The following is a 23,518-nucleotide window of genomic DNA, read 5'->3' as shown; positions in this document are numbered from 1 at the left end:
AAAAAAAAGTTAAAAAAATTTTTTTTTAATATAAAAAAATTTAAATTCTAATTCCCCAGAATAAAAATAAATAGAAACAATAAAAAAATATATACATCGGTGCGTCCAAAAATGTACTATGTACTATTAAAATCTAAAAATATTTATCCCACATGGCAAACAGTCTAATGGAATGAAAATCAAAATGGCCAGTATGATATTTCTACATTACTTCACCTTCCCCAAATAATGTAATAAAAAGTGATCAAAAAGTCATACATGGTATAAATAAAAACTACAGATCAGCCCGCAAAAAATAGCCCCTCTACATTGTATAAAATAGTAAATGGTTCCATTAGAATGTACAACTTGTCCTTCAAAATAACAAGCCCTCAATCGTCTATGTGAACGGAAAAATTTAAAAGTTACGGCTCTGGGAAGGCAGGGAGCGCGAAAAGAAAATGCAAAAAGGGAAAATCGCAAGGGGTGGAAGGGGTTAAAACCTTGAATTTGTAACTATTGCCATTTTATTCTTCAAAGGTACATACTGTCATTAGCTATAACTTTGTGGTAGTATATTGTTGAGAAATGTTACCTGTTTTCATTTCAATACTACTGAAAAGATAAAAAAATGAATACTGACTTTAATTGTTGCATACACAGGTAACAATATAATGAAATACCGTTGTATGAATTCTATCACGAAAATTGGACAATGGAATAAGATAAAGCTGCAGTCAGAGATTCCAGAATACTCAGGTACAAATCTCCTAAATGTTATCAGTTGATAAATCCATCATCAATTTTTTGAGAGGTTGTCTTATTATTTCCTTGGAGGACATTGGATATATTCTCAATAATGGATGTGTCTGGAAATCTCAGCATTGGACCATTCAGTGTCTGAGTTAAGCAAAAACTCAACTGCATTTGTACCGGGAAACCACTGCTGCATAAAAAATGAGCAATTTCATCTGCAAGTCATACCTACACATTTCAGTCAAAACCTTGCAGATATAATTATTCTATATGATCACTGAACCAAAACTAATGGAGTATGACCCTGTAGCTGTCTCTGAGTCACTGCTAGTAAAATAAGTAAGATTACACTAAAGGTGGCCATGGACAGGGCAGAAACAAGGGATATGCGCCTGCCAAAGGTGCCACCTGACAGCAACATTGGGGGGCACAATTTTCTTTAAAAAAATAAAATATGAATGTACTGTCCTTAACATTTTTTTATGACATTTTAATGTTTTGTTTTGTTTATTTTTGGAATCTTTGAGGTCTAATCAGTGGTTTGTATTTATTCTGGGGTATGTATTTATTTTGCAGTTCATATTTATTTATGATGTCTGGTTTGTCGTCTGTAGAGAATAGGTCATCAGTATAAAAGTCTCAGAAAAACCCTTGAATTTACAATGGTCTGGGGTCCACATTTATTTAAGAGGTCTGATGTCTGTTATTTGTGGGGTCTGTATTTATTTTGGAGTACTTATTTTGGAGTCTGATCGGGGGTATTTTTTTGGGTGCATAGTTTTTCCTGGGTCCGTATTTAGGACATCTGGTCTGGGATTTGTAGTTATTTTGGGCTTTGATATGGGTCTGTATTTATTCTGGGAACACAGTTTTTCAGCGGACAGAATTTATTCAGAGCATCTGGTCTGGGGTTTGGAATTAGTTTGGTGCTCTATATTTATTGTGGAGTCTGGAGCCTGTATTTATTCTGGGTGTTTTTTGGGGGGGCTCTGTATTTAAATAGGGGTTCTGATCTGGTGTCAGTATTTATTCAGTGGGTCTGCATTTATATTTTTAGGGGCTTTGGGGACTATATGTATTCTAAGTAGTGGCGTACCTCCAATAATAGTAGACCACAGCAGCTGCTATGGGGCCCGTTGGGGAAGGGGGCCTGGGCGAGGATGAAAGGTGCTGCCCCTTAATTACAAATACAAAGGCTCATGGGTCTCAAGTCCCTGCCTGAGGCTCAGGCCCTGCCTTCCAGCTCCTGGCTGACTGCTTCCCTTGTGCTCATGCGGGCGGGTCCCCCTCACCTTATCCAGTGCACCACCCCTTAACCAGCACACAGTGGCTTTGTTCCCGCCTGAGTCTGACAAGCACTGTCTCGCTGCTGGGCTCTAGGCTCTATTAGCATTAGCAGTGCTAGCAGAGCCTGCTGCTGATAGGCTAGCCTAGCACCTGACCGAGGACCAGCATCACCAGAGTGACTCCAGGCTCCAGTGCTGTAAAAAAAATGAGACAAAGATAAATCATTTCAGAACTTTTTCCACCTTTAATGTGACCTATAAACTGTACCACTCAATTGAAAAACAAACTAAAATCTTTAGATCTGGTTGCATAAGTGTGCACACCCTCTTATAACTGGGGATGTAGCTGTTTTCAGAATTAAGCAATCACATTCAAAATCATGTTAAATAGGAGTCAGCATACACCTGCCATCATTTAAAGTGCCTCTGATTAACCCCAAATAAAGTTCAGTTGCTCTAGTTGATCTTTCCTGAAATTTTCTTAGTCGCATCCCACAGCAAAAGCCATGGTCCACAGAGAGCTTCCAAAACATCAGAGGGATCTCATTGTTAAAAGGTATCAGTCAGGAGAAGGGTACAAAGAATTTCCAAGGCATTAGATATACCATGGAACACAGTGAAGACAGTCATCATCAAGTGGAGAAAATATGGCACAACAGTGACATTACAAGAACTGGACTTCCCTCCAAAATTGATGAAAAGACGAGAAGAAAACTGGTCTGGGAGGCTACCAAGAGGCCTACAGCAACATTAAAGGAGCTGCAGGAATATCTGGCAAGTACTGGCTGTGTGGTACATGTGACAACAATCTCCCGTATTCTTCATATGTCTGGGCTATGGGGTAGAGTTGCAAGACGAAAGCCTTTTCTTATGAAGAAAAACATCCAAGCTAGGCTACATTTTGCAAAAACACATCTGAAGTCTCCCAAAAGCATGTGGGAAAAGGTGTTATGGTTTGATGAAACCAAGGTTGAACTTTTTGGCCATAATTCCAAAAGATATGTTTGGCCCAAAAACAACACTGCACATCACTAAAAGAACACCATACCCACAGTGAAGCAAGGTAGTGGCAGCATCATGATTTGAGGCTGTTTTTCTTCAGCTGGAACTGGGGCCTTAGTTAAGCTAGAGGGAATTATGAACAGTTCCAAATACCAGTAAATATTGGCACAAAACCTTCAGGCTTCTGCTAGAAAGCTGAACATGAAGAGGAACTTCATCTTTCTGCATGACAACGACCCAAAGCATACATCCAAATCAACAAAGGAATGGCTTCACCAGAAGAAGATTGAAGTTTTGGAATGGCCCAGCCAGAGCCCAGACCTGAATCCGATTGAAAATCTGTGGGGTGATCTGAAGAGGGCTGTGCACAGGAGATGCAAAGAAGAGTGGACAAATCTTGCCAAGACAAAATGTGCCATGCTGATAGACTCATACCCAAAAAGACTGAGTGCTGTCATAAAATCAAAAGGTGCTTCAACAAAGTATTAGTTTAAGGGTGTGCACACTTATGCAACCATATTATTTTATTTTTATATTTTTTCTTCCCTCTACCTAAAAGATTTCAGTTTGTTTTTCAATTGAGTCGTACAGTTTATAGGTCACATTAAAGGTGGAAAAAGTTCTGAAATGATTTATCTTTGTCTCTTTCTTTTTACATCACAGAAACCTGACATTTTAACAGGGGTGTGTAGACTTTTTATATCCACTGTATATGCAGTACTTTAGTGGTGTTTGAGAGTATGACCTATGTAAATGGCAGCTATACACTCACCTAAAGAATTATTAGGAACACCTGTTCTATTTCTCATTAATGCAATTATCTAGTCAACCAATCACATGGCAGTTGCTTCAATGCATTTAGGGGTGTGGTCCTGGTCAAGACAATCTCCTGAACTCCAAACTGAATGTCAGAATGGGAAAGAAAGGTGATTTAAGCAATTTTGAGCATGGCATGGTTCTTGGTGCCAGACGGGCCGGTCTGAGTATTTCACAATCTGCTCAGTTACTGGGATTTTCTTGCACAACCATTTCTAGGGTTTACAAAGAATGGTGTGAAAAGGGGAAAACATCCAGTATGCGGCAGTCCTGTGGGCAAAAATGCCTTGTGGATGCTAGAGGTCAGAGGAGAATGGGCCAACTGATTCAAGCTGATAGAAGAGCAACGTTGACTGAAATAACCACTCGTTACAACCGATGTATGCAGCAAAGCATTTGTGAAGCCACAACACGCACAACCTTGAGGCGGATGGGCTACAACGGCAGAAGACCCCACCGATTACCACTCATCTCCACTACAAATAGGAAAAAGAGGCTACAATTTGTACGAGCTCACCAAAATTGGACTGTTGAAGACTGGAAAAATGTTGCCTGGTCTGATGAGTCTCGATTTCTGTTGAGACATTCAAATGGTAGAGTCCGAATTTGGCGTAAACAGAATGAGAACATGTATCCATCCTCTGATGGCTACTTCCAGCAGGATAATGCATCATGTCACAAAGCTCAAATCATTTCAAATTGGTTTCTTGAACATGACAATGAGTTCACTGTACTAAAATGGCCCCCACAGTCACCAGATCTCAACCCAATAGAGCATCTTTGGGATGTGGTGGAATGGGAGCTTTGTGCCCTGGATGTGCATCCCTCAAATTTCCATCAACTGCAAGATGCTATCCTATCAATATGGGCCAACATTTCTAAAGAATGCTATCGGCACCTTGTTGAATCAATGCCATGTAGAATTAAGGCAGTTCTGAAGGCAAAAGGGGGTCCAACACCGTATTAGTATGGTGTTTCTAATAATTCTTTAGGTGAGTGTATGTTAAAAACTTTGAGTGATGCTTATCTCGTAATTGTCTATCTCCCTGATCTCTCAGCTCCTGCCAGTCAAGCTGTGGACTAGTTATTGGGGCACCAGACAGTGCCGCAGCCTGTGGAGATGACTAAAGCGCTGAACACCAGGTACCTGACTCAAAAATGTGCCAGTTAACCAATTAACTGCTTCAGATCACCAGTGTTGTTCCCATCAGCCTCTTCTTTACAAATGACTCAAACATATTAAATTGATTTGATTTGATCTATGGCTGGGACTGCATGCAATTTTCCTTACCTGTCTGGGGCATCAAAATGCCTTGTCCCTGGCCATGGATGCAACCATTTTCAATCTAGGAATGAGCATTACTTGGGATAATTGTTACATCCATGATACTAAAGTGACATCATTGAATTTTTCATAAAATGACAAGCTGACTTGACACATAACCATGAAAAAGAATCTAAAACTGGGCATGGGACACATGCATATCTTGACTTGACCATCAAGTTTACTGAATAAAATCTGGGAATGTTATCAGGCATTTGGCTAATGGGGAGTGCAGAGGTTATGGCCAAATCTTACCAGGGGCCTGATGAAGCTGAAATGGTCAACAACACTAAAACACTGTACATGACATAGTATGGTAGATGGGGGCACTGTTAGGGATTTTGCATAGTATATCGTTTGAGTAAATCTTGCATTATATGAGGAGGTCCATGAGGACACTGTCCATGCTTGTCAATATACATACAGTGATATAAGGAATGCATACCCAGCTTACAACACATTGTTTTACTCGGAAGTAAAATAATCCAATTAAGTGATGTAAGTCAAAGCAGCCACAAAAGAAGGTGACAATAACTGAATTAAGTGAGTAATAAATTTCATTACAGATATTGTCTGTTTGTGCAGCTTGCTTTATACATTTCGATTTTAACCTCAATTACACTGACATCCCTTGAACTCTCAGCAAATATTTTGCTACTATTTCACAGGATAAATGTCCCCACTGCAAAAAAATAAAGTCGTTCTTATTCTTTCACACATTATGGGTAGAACGATAATGGTGGCTAACTTGATATAATAATTCATGAAGGTCATTTGCATAAAAAAATTGATCACATCCCTTTAAACATGTATGTCTAGATTATCACAGTAATCCAACAGAAAAAAGAGAGAGAGACAGAGAGAGAGCATACAGTCAATTCCAGCTGTAGGCCCCTCTAAGGCTACTTTCACACTCACGTTTGATGCGGATCAGTCATGGATCTGCACAGACGGATCCGTTCAGATAATACAACCGCATGCATCCATTCAGAACAGATCAGTTTGTATTATCTTTAACATAGCCAAGACAGATCCGTCTTGAACACCATTGAAAGTCAATAGAGGACGGATCTGTTTTCTATTGTGCCAGATTGTGTCATAGAAAATGGATCCGTCCTCATTGACTTACATTGTGTGGCAGAACGGATCCGTTTGGCTCAGTTTCATCAGACGGACACCAAAACGCTGCAGGCAATGTTTTGGTCTCCGCCTCCAAAGCGGAATGGAGACTGAACAGAGGCAAACTGATGCATTCTGAGAAGATCCTTTTCCATTCAGAATGCCTTAGGGCAAAACTAATCCATTTTGGACCGCTTGTGAGAGCCCTGAACGGATCTCACAAACGGAAAGCCAAAACGCCAGTGTGAAAGTAGATTAACTCCAAAGTTACAATACCCTTCTATGTGTTCTCCAAGTCAGTAGATTCATTTAAAGCACTCAAGTCGCATAAATAATAAAGACATAGCCAAGACTTAAAAATATGGATTTTTTTTACCTTTGTGTTGCCATAAACTATTTTCTTATACTATAATCTGTGCTAATATACCCATGTGGCGAAACCAACCTCGCCACTGGGTTTCGGAGGGGCCTGGCTACCAGCCTCTTGCCTCAGGATTATGGCACATACTAACTTTAAAGGAGCAGACAGACCGGCCGCACAGCTTAAATCTGTCTTTGCAATTGTATCTTGTTATATGAGGATACCCAGATAGCTCATTTTATTGTATTCATATTGTCTGAGTGCCATTCACCTAATAATATGCACTCAGACTTGAGCTATCTGTGGATATGTTAAATGTCTGTGTTTATTGTAAGGGTTGTGACATTGTATGTTTAAATGGTGAGTCCTGTCCTGTTGTTCCCACATGTGTATTGGTGATTTCCCTTTGTCCTGAGAGATAATTTAATTGCTCCTCGGGTGTCTCCAGGGCAGAGAGGAGGAAACCATGATGCATTGTGGGGATGTCTTGTGTCTGTGTATCTTGAGTTGCTGCATATCTGTCCTGTGTCGCAGTCTTCCTTCTGGTCCACTAGGGGCGTGTCCACCAGATGGGGAGCTGCATAAATACGGGCGGGTAGCCCTCAATAAAGAGTTCCTGTTTTACCTTTTATCATGTTGAGGCTGATGTTTGGGTAACTGATCGACGCTGGGGATTGCTATACGCTGGGAGATTTGCTATACTCCCCTGGCTATAACTACTAGCTCTTTTAAAGATCTGTTCCTGCTCTCTGGTTTTAGGAGAGGTTCACCCACTGGAGCCTGGAGCCTTGTCGTAGGTCCAGGGTGGGTAGGAGACGGTGAGACCTCAACCAAGTTTCGGCGGTTCGTGGGGTCTGCAGTGTGTACGGTGTCAAGTGGAGTGCTTGGAGTCCTCGGAAAGCACTATGAGCATCTATCAACGGAGGTACCCGGTCGGGGTGCTAGGCGTTCCGTTACATTTGGTGGCAAGCAGTAGGATGGCGTCCTAGTGTGAGGAGAAGCAGCTCGGAGACACCGTTCGTGGATTTACTAAATTGAGGGCAACGCTAGTATCCGTACAGCGCCCCTGGCTACAGCAGGATGGAATCGGCTAGTCTTCGGACAGCGTTCTATGACGAGGAGGAGGAGGCAGCCGCAGACTACAGGGATGCAGACAGAAAGGAAGTCTGGTATGATGCCCTGGAAAATGCCCAGCTACGGCGAGGTGAGAGTCTCCCCAGTTATGAGCAGCAGCTACAGAAGCGTGTGGCGATGCGGATGGGTCTCTTGGGAGAGCAGCCCCTGGATGACTGGGTAACAGAGCTCCAGAACCTGGTATGTAAGGAGCTTTGGCTAGAGGACGCTTACCAGGCCCTAAGGTGGCATGTCATTCAACATTCCCCCTGGATGGCTGAGCACGACAGACCCGAGGGTGAGGAGTTTGATGGACCGGGGTTACTATGGGATGCCTTGGAGGAGGACATTGATCTTGGCAGCACGGAGGAGTCTAGGTTTTGGGATATCTACAACTACCGGATGGGCATGCATGTTTATGCTGACGGAAGGGAGGTGAGCAAAGACATGACCCACCTGGTAACAAGGGAGTGGGAGCTGGAGCAGACCTACCAACACCTGCTCAGCTCCATTAATCCCCAACCTACTCGACAAGCAGAGCCAGATCTGCCCCATTACAACTGGGAAGACTTGCCGGCGATACCCCCTGCTTCCCTACCAACTCCAAAAGTAGGGAACTTCATAGACTGGTTCTGGGAAGACCTCCCGATGGCAGGTGGAGATGGGACAGAGGTCTCTCCACCGGCCCTACAGAGATGCTGGACGGCCGGTTCAGATCCCCCACCAACCCTGCAGGAATGCCAGGAGGAGGAGGTAAGCGATTCCTCCTCTCCACAGCCGATCTGCAACAAGGTCCTGGGGATAGGATTCCCTGACCACATCCCAGTAGAAAAGCTGGCATCTGGGCAGAGCACAGTCAGCCTCTGCCCTCCCCTATCCTCTCCTCCAGAGCCGGACATCCCACAGGCTACCCCAGCAGAAGAGCTGGCATCTGGGCAGAGCGCAGTTGGCCTCTGCCCTCCCCTATCCTCTTATCCAGAGCCTGACTCCCCACAGGCTACCCCAGCAGAAGAGCTGGCATCTGGGCAGAGCGCAGTCAGCCTCTGCCCTCCCCTATCCTCTTCTCCCGAGCCGGACATCCCACAGGCTACCCCAGCGGAAATGCTGGCATCTGGGCAGAGCGCAGTTGGCCTCTGCCCTCCTCTATCCTCTTATCCATAGCCTGACTACCCACAGGCTACCCCAGCAGAAGAGCTGGCATCTGGGCAGAGCGCAGTCAGCCTCTGCCCTCCTCTATCCTCTTATCCAGAGCCTGACTCCCCACAGGCTACCCCAGCAGAAGAGCTGGCATCTGGGCAGAGCGCAGTCAGCCTCTGCCCTCCCCTATCCTCTTCTCCAGAGCCGGACATCCCACAGGCTACCCCAGCGGAAGAGCTGGCATCTGGGCAGAGCGCAGTTGGCCTCTGCCCTCCTCTATCCTCTTATCCAGAGCCTGACTCCCCACAGGCTACCCCAGCAGAAGAGCTGGCATCTGGGCATAGCGCAGTCAGCCTCTGCCCTCCTCTATCCTCTTATCCAGAGCCTGACTCCCCACAGGCTACCCCAGCAGAAGAGCTGGCATCTGGGCAGAGCGCAGTCAGCCTCTGCCCTCCCCTATCCTCTTCTCCAGAGCCGGACATCCCACAGACTATCCCAGCGGAAAAGCTGGCATCTGGGCAGAACGCAGTTGGCCTCTGCCCTCCTCTATCCTCTTATTCAGAGCCGGACATCCCACAGGCTACCCCAGCAGAAGAGCTGGCATCTGGGCAGAGCGCAGTTGGCCTCTGCCCTCCCCTATCCTCTTATACAGAGCCTGACTCCCCACAGGCTACCCCAGCAGAAGAGCTGGCATCTGGGCAGAGCGCAGTCAGCCTCTGCCCTCCCCTATCCTCTTCTCCCGAGCCGGACATCCCACAGGCTACCCCAGCGGAAATGCTGGCATCTGGGCAGAGCGCAGTTGGCCTCTGCCCTCCTCTATCCTCTTATCCAGAGCCTGACTACCTACAGGCTACCCCAGCAGAAGAGCTGGCATCTGGGCAGAGCGCAGTCAGCCTCTGCCCTCCTCTATCCTCTTATCCAGAGCCTGACTCCCCACAGGCTACCCCAGCAGAAGAGCTGGCATCTGGGCAGAGCGCAGTCAGCCTCTGCCCTCCCCTATCCTCTTCTCCAGAGCCGGACATCCCACAGGCTACCCCAGTGGAAGAGCTGGCATCTGGGCAGAGCGCAGTTGGCCTCTGCCCTCCTCTATCCTCTTATCCAGAGCCTGACTCCCCACAGGCTACCCTAGCAGAAGAGCTGGCATCTGGGCATAGCGCAGTCAGCCTCTGCCCTCCTCTATCCTCTTATCCAGAGCCTGACTCCCCACAGGCTACCCCAGCAGAAGAGCTGGCATCTGGGCAGAGCGCAGTCAGCCTCTGCCCTCCCCTATCCTCTTCTCCAGAGCCGGACATCCCACAGGCTATCCCAGCGGAAAAGCTGGCATCTGGGCAGAACGCAGTTGGCCTCTGCCCTCCCCTATCCTCTTCTCCAGAGCCGGACATCCCACAGGCTACCCCAGCGGAAGAGCTGGCATCTGGGCAGAGCGCAGTTGGCCTCTGCCCTCCTCTATCCTCTTATCCAGAGCCTGACTCCCCACAGGCTACCCCAGCAGAAGAGCTGGCATCTGGGCATAGCGCAGTCAGCCTCTGCCCTCCTCTATCCTCTTATCCAGAGCCTGACTCCCCACAGGCTACCCCAGCAGAAGAGCTGGCATCTGGGCAGAGCGCAGTCAGCCTCTGCCCTCCCCTATCCTCTTCTCCAGAGCCGGACATCCCACAGGCTACCCCAGCGGAAGAGCTGGCATCTGGGCAGAGCGCAGTTGGCCTCTGCCCTCCTCTATCCTCTTATCCAGAGCCTGACTCCCCACAGGCTACCCCAGCAGAAGAGCTGGCATCTGGGCATAGCGCAGTCAGCCTCTGCCCTCCTCTATCCTCTTATCCAGAGCCTGACTCCCCACAGGCTACCCCAGCAGAAGAGCTGGCATCTGGGCAGAGCGCAGTCAGCCTCTGCCCTCCCCTATCCTCTTCTACAGAGCCGGACATCCCACAGGCTATCCCAGCGGAAAAGCTTGCATCTGGGCAGAACGCAGTTGGCCTCTGCCCTCCTCTATCCTCTTATTCAGAGCCGGACATCCCACAGGCTACCCCAGCGGAAGAGCTGGCATCTGGGCAGAGCGCAGTTGGCCTCTGCCCTCCTCTATCCTCTTCCCCAGAGGCTGACTTTCCACAGGCTACCCCAGCGGAAGCGCTGGCATCTGGACAGAGCACAGTCGGCCTCTGCCCTCCCCTATCCTCTTCTCCAGAGCCGGACTTCCCACAGGCTACCCCAGCGGAAGAGCTGGCATCGGGGCAGAGCGCAGTCGGCCTCTGCCCACCAAGTACCTACAGCTCCAAGCTAGAGAGCAACAAGGAAGCAAGGAGTAGCAGATGCCCCCTCAACAGCTGGGGACATACAGAACAGAGCCAGGCCCCAAAATTCAACAGGTCCAGTATTGGGTTGTGGGTGGACTGCCAGACTTACTCAGATACCGACCTACATGAGGTCAGGTATCTGGTTAGTCTTCCCTGGGAGGGGGAGATATGTCGCGAAACCAACCTCGCCACTGGGTTTCGGAGGGGCCTGGCTACCAGCCTCTTGCCTCAGGATTATGGCCCATACTAACTTTAAAGGAGCAGACAGACCGGCCGCACAGCTTAAATCTGTCTTTGCAATTGTATTTTGTTATGTGAGGATACCCAGATAGCTCATTTTATTGTATTCATGTTGTCTGAGTGCCATTCACCTAATAATATGCACTCAGACTTGAGCTATCTGTGGATATGTTAAATGTCTGTGTTTACTGTAAGGGTTGTGACATTGTATGTTTAAATGGTGATTCCTGTCCTGTTGTTCCCACATGTGTATTGGTGATTTCCCTTTGTCCTGAGAGATAATTTAATTGCTCCTCGGGTGTCTCCAGGGCAGAGAGGAGGAAACCATGATGCATTGTGGGGATGTCTTGTGTCTGTGTATCTTGAGTTGCTGCATATCTGTCCTGTGTCGCAGTCTTCCTTCTGGTCCACTAGGGGCGTGTCCACCAGATGGGGAGCTGCATAAATACGGGCGGGTACCCCTTAATAAAGAGTTCCTGTTTTACCCTTTATCATGTTGAGGCTGATGTTTGGGTAACTGATCGACGCTGGGGATTGCTATATGCTGGGAGATTTGCTATACTCCCCTGGCTATAACTACTAGCTCTTTTAAGAGCTGTTCCTGCTCTCTGGTTTTAGGAGAGGTTCACCCACTGGAGCCTGGAGCCTTGTCGTAGGTCCAGGGTGGGTAGGAGACGGTGAGACCTCAACCAAGCTTCGGCGGTTCGTGGGGTCTGCAGTGCGTACGGTGTCAAGTGGAGTGCTTGGAGTCCTCGGAAAGCACTATGAGCATCTATTAACGGAGGTACCCGGTCGGGGTGCTAGGCTTCCGTTACAACCTATTACATTTAAATCCGGATGCTTGTCTGAAAGGAGCCTAAGCAAAATCTAAGTACCGTATGTCATTCTATGGTATCCTTTTTATGTGGCACAACCTAGGTATCTGTGCAATACCAAAGCTTTTTATTTTTTCAATTTTATTTATTAACACTGAGTGTATAGGATACAGTATATTAAAGTATGTATGTCTAGAATTTTACTTTATTTGCACCCGAATTTGTGGCGCATTCTTGATGAGTTAAATATATGGTGTTCACAAGAATTTGTGCCCATTTGCAACATACTAGACAAGACTGTCTGCAAGTTAACTTTTCCACCAATTTTTTTGTCTAGTCCTACTTTCACCTTCTTTTGTCATAGTTTTAAACAGGTTTTGTTGCATCTTTTTGTCAAAATATATATCTTCTCTAAAGTGGCCTAAACAGTAGTATACAATGCTGTTAGTATTTTCAAATGTTTTTATTTCAAAAATGGAGTACATACAGTGTGATATGATAATTAGTACTTTACAGCATCATTTTCAGCAAATCTTGGGTAAAAGTCCCAACATGGACAATCAGAGTAGTATATAGGAGCTATTACGTCCACCTTCCGGCACCAGTTGGTTTTTAGAAAGGGAGTGAGGGGGAAAGGAGAGGGGAAGGGGAAAGGATGAGTTATAGGGGATTAGTAGTACCGAAAACATAACTTGACTCCTTGTAAACTGCAAGGTGAATAGAACATAACAGTAGCTAGCCCAACATGTTTCCCTCTCCTCCACAGTTAGTGGAGTTAGAATCCAAACAGGCAAAATGCTGTTAGTATAAACCCATGCAACGTATTGAGGGACATTTACTAAAGGCATTATGACACTATTGCAGTGTAAAAAAGTTGCCATATGTGCACCATAATTTGCAACTTTTAAAGCTTTTTAAGAGATGTGGCTTAGTGGGAGGGTGTGGGACTTCGTACAGCCTCCCAGATTTACTATAACTTTCACCAGAAACTGACACACAGCAGGGTTGAGATGTACCTAATTTATCAACAGGGATTTGCCTCTTAGTTAATTAGGCGCATCTCACGCCAGTGCAGGGAGATCAAGTGTGGAGTATGGGTACGCCAGTTTTCATAAATCTCCCCCACTGTGCCACAAATAGGCATCCTGTGGCGAATTGTGTTGCATCTTCCCTACAGACTGCCTACAGTCCCCTTTACAGTGGAGCATGATCGGGTCAGTTATCGAAAAGGAGCGTTCCTTGGAAGGCTCGCTCACGATATATGCCCTGTGTAAGGGTGCTGCCAATCACCTGATGCACAAGTAAATGTTCATTCATCAGGAAAAAGAATCACTGATGCGGTCTCCTAGAGAGATGGCCTTGCGGTTCACCCGGCGGTCGTTTCGCGAACAATGTTCCTGACCCGCATATATTGGGATTTGGGAATGGCTTTCTTAAGCTCCAGCACTTAAGAAAGCCATTCCCAAATCCCAATATATGTGGGTCAGGAACATTTTGACAGACCCTGAGAAACAATGTAACAGGATAGAGGAAATGACTTCAAGATTTGTGGATAGTGTTGAGCGCGAATATTCGAATATCAAATTTTTTTCGCGAATATCGGCACTTCGCTAATTCGCGAATATTTCGAATATAGTGATATAAATTCGATATTTCGAATATTCGTTTTTTTATTTTTTTTATTTCAAGTTATAATAATCGAATTTCGATTTTAACTTAGCACTGCTATATTTAATTCTAGCCTAATATGGAATATAGCAGTGCTAAGTTAAAATCGAAATTCGATTATTATAACTTGAATTAATCGAATTGCGATTTCAACTTGGACCTGGTTTACTATGGTTGGCTTGGTAGAATTAGCGAATATAACGAATGTATTCGTCATATTCCACAAAACGAAGATAACGAAGTATTCTGCATCTTCGTTTTAGCTACCTACTGTATTCATCAACTTCGCTAATTCTAGCAATCATATAGGAAAGTTTACTATAGAGACAGCTAAGTTTAATTCGCTATGCGATTATATGACTGCTTTTAAAAAAAAAAAAAATAGAATAATTATAATACCTGATAATTATTATAATTATTCTATTTATAAAAAAAAAGCAAAGTAATATAATCGCATAGCGAATTAAACTTAGCTGTCTCTATAGTAAACTTTCCTATATAATTGCTAGAATTAGCGAAGTTGATGAATAGGTAGCTAAATGAAGATACAGAATACTTCGTTATCTTCGTTTTGTGGAATATGACGAATACATTCGTTATATTCGTTTTGTGGAATATGACGAATACATTCGTCATATTTGCTAATTCTACCAAGCCAACCATAGTAAACCAGGTCCAAGTTGAAATCGCAATTCAATTAATTCAAGTTATAATAATCGAATTTCGATTTTAACTTAGCACTGCTATATTCCATATTAGGCTAGAATTAAATATAGCAGTGCTAAGTTAAAATCGAAATTCGATTATTATAACTTGAAATAATCGAATTGCGATTTTCACGTAATTCTCAAATCCGACAGTACATTCTAGTATATGGAGACGTTCCCATGGTGATGGGGACGCTCCATGAGCACGGAAGTTGGCAGAAGCGGCAACGGGCACTGACTGGAGCAGCCAGGAAGCCAGGAATCCAAAGGACAGGTAAGAACAACTTTAGGGAAGTGGGAAAGAAAAAAATATAACAATAAAAAAAAAATAAAAAAAATTCAAGTTATAATAATCGAATTTCGATTTTAACTTAGCACTGCTATATTCCATATTAGGCTAGAATTAATGAATATAAGTTAAAATCGAAATTCGATTATTATAACTTGAATTAATCGCATTGCTATTTCAATAGGAGAGTAGCCTTTAAGTTAAAATCGCAATACGCGATTATTTAAATCGCATATTAATCGCGATAACAAGAATAATGACGAATATTCGATTTCGACTAATATAAAACGAATATTCTATCGAATATTCGCGAATTTCGTCGAAATCGAATATGGCACCTGCCGCTCATAACTATTTGTGGATAGAGGCTACCCTGGTAAGATACTGGTGGAGGCTATAAAAAGCAGTCAGGGACAATCTACAACATATAACAAAAATAAGAGCAACCGTATAGCGTTTGTACACAGGTTCCATCCTTTTAATCACCATTTTGACAATGTGGTATGGAAACATTGGCACATTTTGGCTAAGTCCTATCCAACAGTGGAGGAATTTAAAAGCATGCCTCTCATTTGTAATAAAAGTAGCACAAGTTTGAGAGACCAATTAGTCCGGGCTGACAAAGGGGGTACTAGAGGGAGACAGATACAAAGAACCCTCACTAATCAAAAATCTGGTACATACCCCTGCCTTCATTGCATGCAATGTTCGAATGTTCAAAAGGGCCAGTTTTTCTACCATCCACATACTGGAAAACCATATATGATCAAGGGCTATTACACCTGTGACACCACAAATGTGATTTACCTCATAAAATGTCCCTGCGGTCTACTGTATGTGGGAGAGACCATGCAGACAGTAAGGGACCGTATTGGTAAACATAAGTCCACTATACGGAAAAAGAATCTATTATTCCCTGTACCGTTCCATTTTGATAAATGTAATCATTCCATCTCACAATTAAAATTCCAGATTATAGAGCGGGTACATCAGCCAAGGAGGGGTGGTGATCTGAAAAAATTACTACTTGAAAGGGAAGCATATTGGATCCATACATTGGATACCTTACAACCAGGGGGGATGAATAGGGATTACGAGATTATGTGTTTCTAATTGTTTATAATTTGGAGTGTTCTTTTTGCAGGCTGCAATGTCACGCTGAGAGTTGAAGGTGTTTGGGCCTGCAGGATAACATGATTTGAAACAAGATTGGACACTCTGTTGTGTTAAAAATTTCATTTCCTGTCTGTTTAATCAGCTGATGATGTCATGACCAGGTGATCCTGCACCTATAAATGTGATCAGATTTCATTAGTCATCATGCAGTTGAGAAAGGCTAGACGGGCCGAAACGTCCTCTGTGATTATCCTATTCTGAGTTACAATAAAATAATATAATTGATTTTCTTTGCTGGATTTGACCTGGGGATTGCCCCTTCCCGTGCAGCTTTAACTAGGATCGTGAGCTGTTACTTTTGTCTCACATCCATCAGGGGGGACAGGACAGCCAATTGAGACATTTCATCACATGGACACACCCCCAACCCTATAACAGAAACCGATTTGGCAGCCATTTTACATTATGTGTTTTGCCAGTGTAGGGAGAGGTTGCATTTTGGAGCAGGGACAGTTAGGGACACCAATTGCTAGCTAATAGGGCCACAAAAGTCCTTTTAAGGACTGATATAGGTGTGCTATCGATAGGTGTGATATAGAGGGGTGTGATATACTTATAATATACTTTCTAACATGGAAATTATATTATAGTGTATTTGTATTGTGCAGCAGTTGTGTGCGGTTCTGCTGCGATACCGCAGCAAGATAGAGGGACAAACACTATTGGAGTAACTAATTGCAATGGGTGTGATATACCTGTTGCCCCCCAAAAAACTGCTTGAGGGCTGTGATATACCTTCTTCCACAAAATCCTGATTGAGAGGTGCTATATATCTGTTTCCGTCAAATACTGATCGAGCGGTGTTATATACCAGTTTCCGCCAAATACTGATTGAGGGGTGCTATATACCTGTTTCTGCCAAATACTGATTGAGGGGTGCCATATACCTTCTTCCGCAAAATACTGATTCAGGGGTGCTCTTGCTATATACCTTCTTCCACCAAATACTGATTGAGGGCTGCGGTACACATGCTTCCACAAAATACTGATTGAGGGGTGCCATATACCTGTTTCCACCAAATACTGATTGAGGGGTTCTATATACCTGTTTCCGCCAAATACTTATTTAGGGGTGCTATATACCTTCTTCCACCAAATACTGATTGAGGGCTGTGATACACCTGCTTCCACCAAATACTGATTGAGGAGTGTCATATACCTGTTTCTGCCAAATACTGATGGAGGAGTGCTATATACCTTCTTCCACAAAATCCTGACTGAGGGGTGCTATATACCTGTTTCCGCCAAATACTGATTGAGGGGTGCTATATATCTTCTTCCACAAAATACTGATTGAGGGGTGCTATTGCTATATACCTTCTTCCACCAAATACTGATTGAGGGCTGCAATACACCTGCTTCCACAAAATACTGATTGAGGAGTGCCATATACCTGTTTCCGCCAAATACTGATTGAGGGGTGCCATATACCTTCTTCCATAAAATACTGATTGAGGGGTACTATTGCTATATACTGTACCTTCTTCCACCAAATACTGATTGAGGGCTGCGATATACCTGCTTCCACAAAATACTGATTGAGGGGTGCCATATACCTGTTTCCACCAAATACTGATTGAGGGGTGCTATATACCTTCTTCCGCAAAATACTGATTATGGGGTGCTATTGCTATATACCTTCTTCCACCAAATACTGATTGAGGGCTGCGATAAACCCGCTTCCACAAAATACTGATTGAGGGGTGCCATATACCTGTTTCTGCCAAATACTGATTGAGGGGTGCTATATACCTGTTTCCGCCAAATACTGATTGAGGGGTGCCATATAGCTTCTTCCACAAAATACTGATTGAGGGGTACTATTGCTATATACTGTACCTTCTTCCACCAAATACTGATTGAGGGCTGCGATATACCTGCTTCCACAAAATACTGATTGAGGGGTGCCATATACCTGTTTCCACCAAATACTGATTGAGGGGTGCTATATACCTTCTTCCGCAAAATACTGATTATGGGGTGCTATTGCTATATACCTTTATCCACCAAATACTGATTGAGGGCTGCGATATACCTGCTTCCACAAAATACTGATTGAGGGGTGCCATATACCTGTTTCCGCCAAATACTGATTGAGCGCTGCGATATACCTTCTTCCACAAATACTGCTATTCTCTACGGACCTAGGCAGAGGGTCATTTAGAAAATGACAGGCAAAGGAAGAGGCAGACCGTTCCGCATGGATGGTAAGGGTCGGGCAGGTGCACCAGGCCGGAGCCCAAGTGGAAAGTTGGAGAAAGTGCGTGCGATAACTTCAAAGGGCGCACCAGAGTTGTTTGAGTGGCTCACTCAGCCTTCTGCTTCTGCACCCTCCTCATCCTCTGTATCTGCACCCTCCTCAATCTCTGCTGTGTGCACCCCCAAAGACACCACCACCACCACCATAGCCCCTCCACTCAAGTCAGAGGAATAATTTTCCCATCCATTCCCAGACCTTACCGATGCCCAGCCATTTTTGGCATCCGATGAGGAAGAGGAGGTAGCAACGGCTGCCAACCAGCGGTCTGACGACAGTACCCAGATCAGCCCAAGGAGGGTGGTCCCCGCTGTTGCTGCCTACTCCGAGACCTCTAATGTCAGTGGTGGTAAAGGCGACGATGATGACGTATCGATGGAAGTCACGTGGGTGCCCACAAAAGAGGAAGAGGAGGGGAGTTCAGAGGGAGAGATGGTGCAGCAGGAAGCAGGCAGAACTCTCAGTGCACAGGAGGCAAAAAGCAGACTGCAAATGTATCTGGAGCGAGCCATCCACCATGCACGGTCATATCTTGTGCTCCCAGGATGCCGGCTCATGGCTACGCAGTGTGGGCTTTTTTTAACTTGTCAGCTGCTGATATTAGTGTTACCATCTGCAGCCTGTGCTGTCAACGCATAAGTCGCGGTAAGCCTGACACTCTACTAGGGACGACCGCCGTAAGAAGGCACCTGGCCTCCCATCACCGAGCCCAGTGGGAGCAACACCATCAGAACCCACAAAGCCACACTCCCAGCGCCCCACGTCCTGCCTCTTCTCCTTCTCCTCTCTCCTCCCATTTGTCCTCCACTCCACCTTCCACCGTGCCGTCGTCACGTTCATCTGGCACAAGGCAAGCTTCCATGGCCCAAATGTTCAAAAAATGATGAGGCTGGATAATCCTCTTGCCCAACGGCTGACTGCTGGCTTGTCGGAACTGCTAGCCTGCCAACTACTGCCATATAAATTGGTGGACTCGGAGGCCTTTAGAAAATTTGTGGCCATTGGCACACCGCAATGGAAGGTCCCTGGAAGGAAATATTTCTCCCGGAAGGGCATCCCTGAACTATATGGCCATGTTCAGCGGCAAGTTAATATATCTCTGGCACACAGTGTCAGTGCCAAGATACATCTGACCACAGACATGTGGTCTAGCAAACACTGGCAGGAAGGTACATAGCTTTTACTGCCCACTGGGTGAACCTTCTGGACGGCCGTCATGCGTGTAACCCGTGGCATCCATGTGGATTTGGTGTCTAAAATCCCATGGATTGCAAGATGAAAAACAACATGGGTTTACTTCAGGGAGATCATGTCAAACAAATCTTATAGATTTTTTTGACTGGGTGAATAAAATAATAGACGGTGGAGGTGCAGTAGACATCGCATATCTAGATTTTAGTAAGGCTTTTGACACTGTCCCACATAGAAGACTTATCAATAAACTGCAGTCATTGCGCATGGACTCCCATATTGTTGAGTGGATTAGGCAGTGGCTGAGTGACAGACAACAGAGGGTTGTAGTCAATGGAGAACATTCAAAACAAGGTCATGTTACCAGTGGGGTTCCACAGGAGTCTGTACTGGGACCGATTTTGTTTAATATCTTCATAAGTGATATTGCAAAAGGCCTCGATGGTAAGGTTTGTCTTTTTGCTGATGACACAAAGATATGTAACAGGGTTGATGTTCCTGGAGGGAAACGCCAAATGGAAAAGGATTTAGGAAAACTAGAAGAATGGTCAGAACTCTGGAAACTGAAATTTAATGTGGATAAGTGCAAGATAATGCACCTGGGGCGTAAAAACCCAAGGGCAGAATATAGAATATTTGACACAGTCCTGACCTCAGTATCTGAGGAAAGGGATTTAGGAGTAATTATTTCAGAAGACTTAAAGGTGGGAAGACAATGTAATAGAGCAGCACGAAATGCCAGCAGAATGCTTGGATGTATAGGGAGAGGTATAAGCAGTAGAAAGAGTGAAGTGCTTATGCCGCTGTACAGAACACTGGTGAGACCTCACTTGGAGTATTGTGCGCAGTACTGGAGGCCATATCTCCAGAAGGATATAGATACTCTAGAGAGAGTTCAGAGAAGAGCTATTAAACTAGTACATGGATTGCAGGATAAAACTTACCAGGAAAGGTTAAAGGACCTTAATATGTATAGCTTGGAAGAAAGAAGAGACAGAGGGGATATGATAGAAACTTTTAAATACATAAAGGGAATCAACTCGGTAAAGGAGGAGAGCATATTTAAAAGAAGAAAAACTACCACAAGAGGACACAGTTTTAAATTAGAGGGGCAAAGGTTTAAAAGTAATATAAGGAAGTATTACTTTACTGAGAGAGTAGTGGATGCATGGAATAGCCTTCCTGCAGAAGTGGTAGCTGCAAATACAGTGAAGGGGTTTAAGCATGCATGGGATAGGCATAAGGCTATCCTTCATATAAGATAGGGCCAGGGGCTATCCATAGTACTCAGTATATTGGGCAGACTAGATGGGCCAAATGGTTCTTATCTGCCGACACATTCTATGTTTCTATGTTTCTATGTGTCACCGTGACGGATTGCATGCAGGCCTGCCTCTTCTTCTCCTTCTCCTCCTCCATCCTCCGTCTCCTCCTTGACTGACTTCTCCTTTTCCACTGCTACCGCCTCTTCCGCTTCACCCCCCAAGCTCTCCAGAACTATTCGACATGCCAGGTGAGACATTGCCATGCTGTGCTGCGGCTGTTGTCCCTGGAAGCCAAGAGCCACACAGGTCCTGCACTCCTTTCAGCTCTGCAGTCAAAGGCCGATCAGTGGCTAACCCCGCTCAATTTGACAATTGGTAAAGTGGTGTGTGACAATGGTGCCAATCTGCTTAGCGTGCTGAAGCAGGGCAAAATGACACACGTGCCATGCATGGCACGCATCCTAAACTTAGCTGTGCAGCGATTTGTTGCAAAATACCCTTGGGGCCAGGACGTCTTGCGGCAGGCCATTTTAGAAGATCTTATACTGCCATGGCTCACCTTGCTGACGTTCAGTGGCGACACCACTTGCCCGTCAGACGTCTGATTTGTGACTGCCCGACGCGCAGGAACTCCATATATATGCTTGATAGGCTGCTCCAGCAGAAATGTGCCGTTAACTACTACCTGTACGAACTCTGCAGCAGGATAGGTTCTGGGGAGCTTTGTTTTTTTTCACCTCGCCAGGGGCTGCTCATGCGCGACGCATGCAGGCTTCTGCGGCCATTTGATGAGATCACCAAACTGGTCAGTCGCAGCCAAGGCGCCATCAGTGACATCGTACCTTACGCCTTACTTCTGAAGCGTGCATTGCATCATGTCATTGATCAAGAAGCAGGAGAAGATGAGGAAGTCGCAATGATGAATGAATTCCCAGGGGGGCTACTCCATCTGAGACAACTCAGCAGGAGTCTGAAAAGGAGTCAGAGGAGGATGGTGGCTGGGGGGAGGAGGAGGAGGAGCAAGAAGAGCAGGCTTTAAACTTTTCGAGTATCCCTGGTGTTGTCCGTGGCTGGGGGGAGGAGACCGAGGATGACATTCTCCTGGGCGATGAGCAGGAGCCAGGGCGCTCCACCGCTTCCAGTTTAGTGCAAATGGGGGCCTTTATGCTCCAGTGTGAAGAGGGACCCCCGTATAAAAAGCATAAAGGTCAAGGACCTGTACTGGGTGGAAAAGTACTTAGACCCCCAGTACAAACACAAAATGGCGGACATGTTACAGCATAACAGAGGGCTGTCAAAATGCAGAATTTCCAGGCCTTGCTGCGAGAGATGCTGCATTCTGCTGTTGCGGGCACTGGCAGAGGAATTTCCACCCACAGTGAAACAGGTGTGGGTACCAATGCTACCGCGCATGCAAAAAGAGGACAGTTTGAAGATGTGTTGGTCACTTCAGATATGAGATCATTCTTGCAGCCAACCCATCGACAGCCGCCCTCCGGATCCAGCCTCAGGGAACGCCTAGACCGACAGGTGTCTGACTACATCGGGTTAACGGCCGATGTGGACGCTCTGAATAGTGAGGAACCCCTTGACTACTGAGTGTGCAGGCTTGACCTGTAGCCAGAGCTGGCACAATTTGCAATGGAACTCTTGGCTTGCCCCTCGTCGAGTGTCCTGTCCAAAAGGACGTTCAGTGAAGCAGGGGGGATCGTGACCGATAAGCACACTCGCCTAGCTCATAACAGTGTGGACTACCTCACATTTTTAAAAAAGAATGAGGCATAGATCTCAGAGGAATTCAACACCTGTGATGACCACGTGTAATTGAATTTCCTCATGCTGCCACTACCCAGAACAAAGAATGGTCCTTGCCTTATGTATATACAGCAGCATAAAAGGCCTTTTAGGTCAGGTGAATTCCTAATTTATGGGGCCTATACTGGCCGACAGTTACATATTTATCCTGTGACCGCTTAATGCACCTACAGCCACAGAATCCAAAGTTCTTTGCTGTCAGGTGAATGCCTATTGACAAATTTTTGGGGCCTGTACTGGCCGACAGTTACATATTTATCCTGTGATCGCCTAATGTACCTTCAGCCACAAAACCAAAGTTCTGTGCTGTCAGGTGAATGCCTATTTGCAAATTTTTGGGGCCTGTACTGGCAGACAGTTACATTTTATATCTCTAGCAACATAATCACACCTCTGTCTCACTCCTCTGCCTCTCATTATGGTGGCATATGAACCGCATTCACCATAAGGACCTTCTAATGTCACAGGGTCATGTGAATGTGGCCCCTTATACCCTGCATTGTGCCCTTTTACCACACCCTGTGCAGTACCCTAGTCATTCCCTGTACTGTGCCCTCTTATACCCTTTTATCCAGTCACGGTATGGCGGTGTAATCCGGTCACTGTACAGAGGTGTTATCCGGTCAATGTATGGCGGTGGTATCCCTGCCCACACCATCCTTTTTTAGACCTGGCATGGGCAGGAAAAATATGCAGATTGCGGTGCTAAGGACCTTTGCGTCACAATCTGTGTCAGAAATATGCCTAACATAGACAAATTTCTCAGGGGTCGAGTGGAGGGGGAACGCGTGGGAACGGCGTTCCTGCACTTTTTTCATGGCAGGAACGCTGTTCCCTTTCAGCCTCAAGCCAGGAGAACGCGGCTGAAATCAGATTCACAGGGCACAGGGGGCGGAGACGGAGCGGAGGCG

Source organism: Bufo bufo, chromosome 2, assembly GCF_905171765.1.
Source record: "Bufo bufo chromosome 2, aBufBuf1.1, whole genome shotgun sequence".
Lineage (NCBI taxonomy): Eukaryota > Metazoa > Chordata > Amphibia > Anura > Bufonidae > Bufo > Bufo bufo.
The sequence above is the reverse complement of the archived record's forward strand: the minus strand, read 5'-3'. Positions refer to the sequence as shown.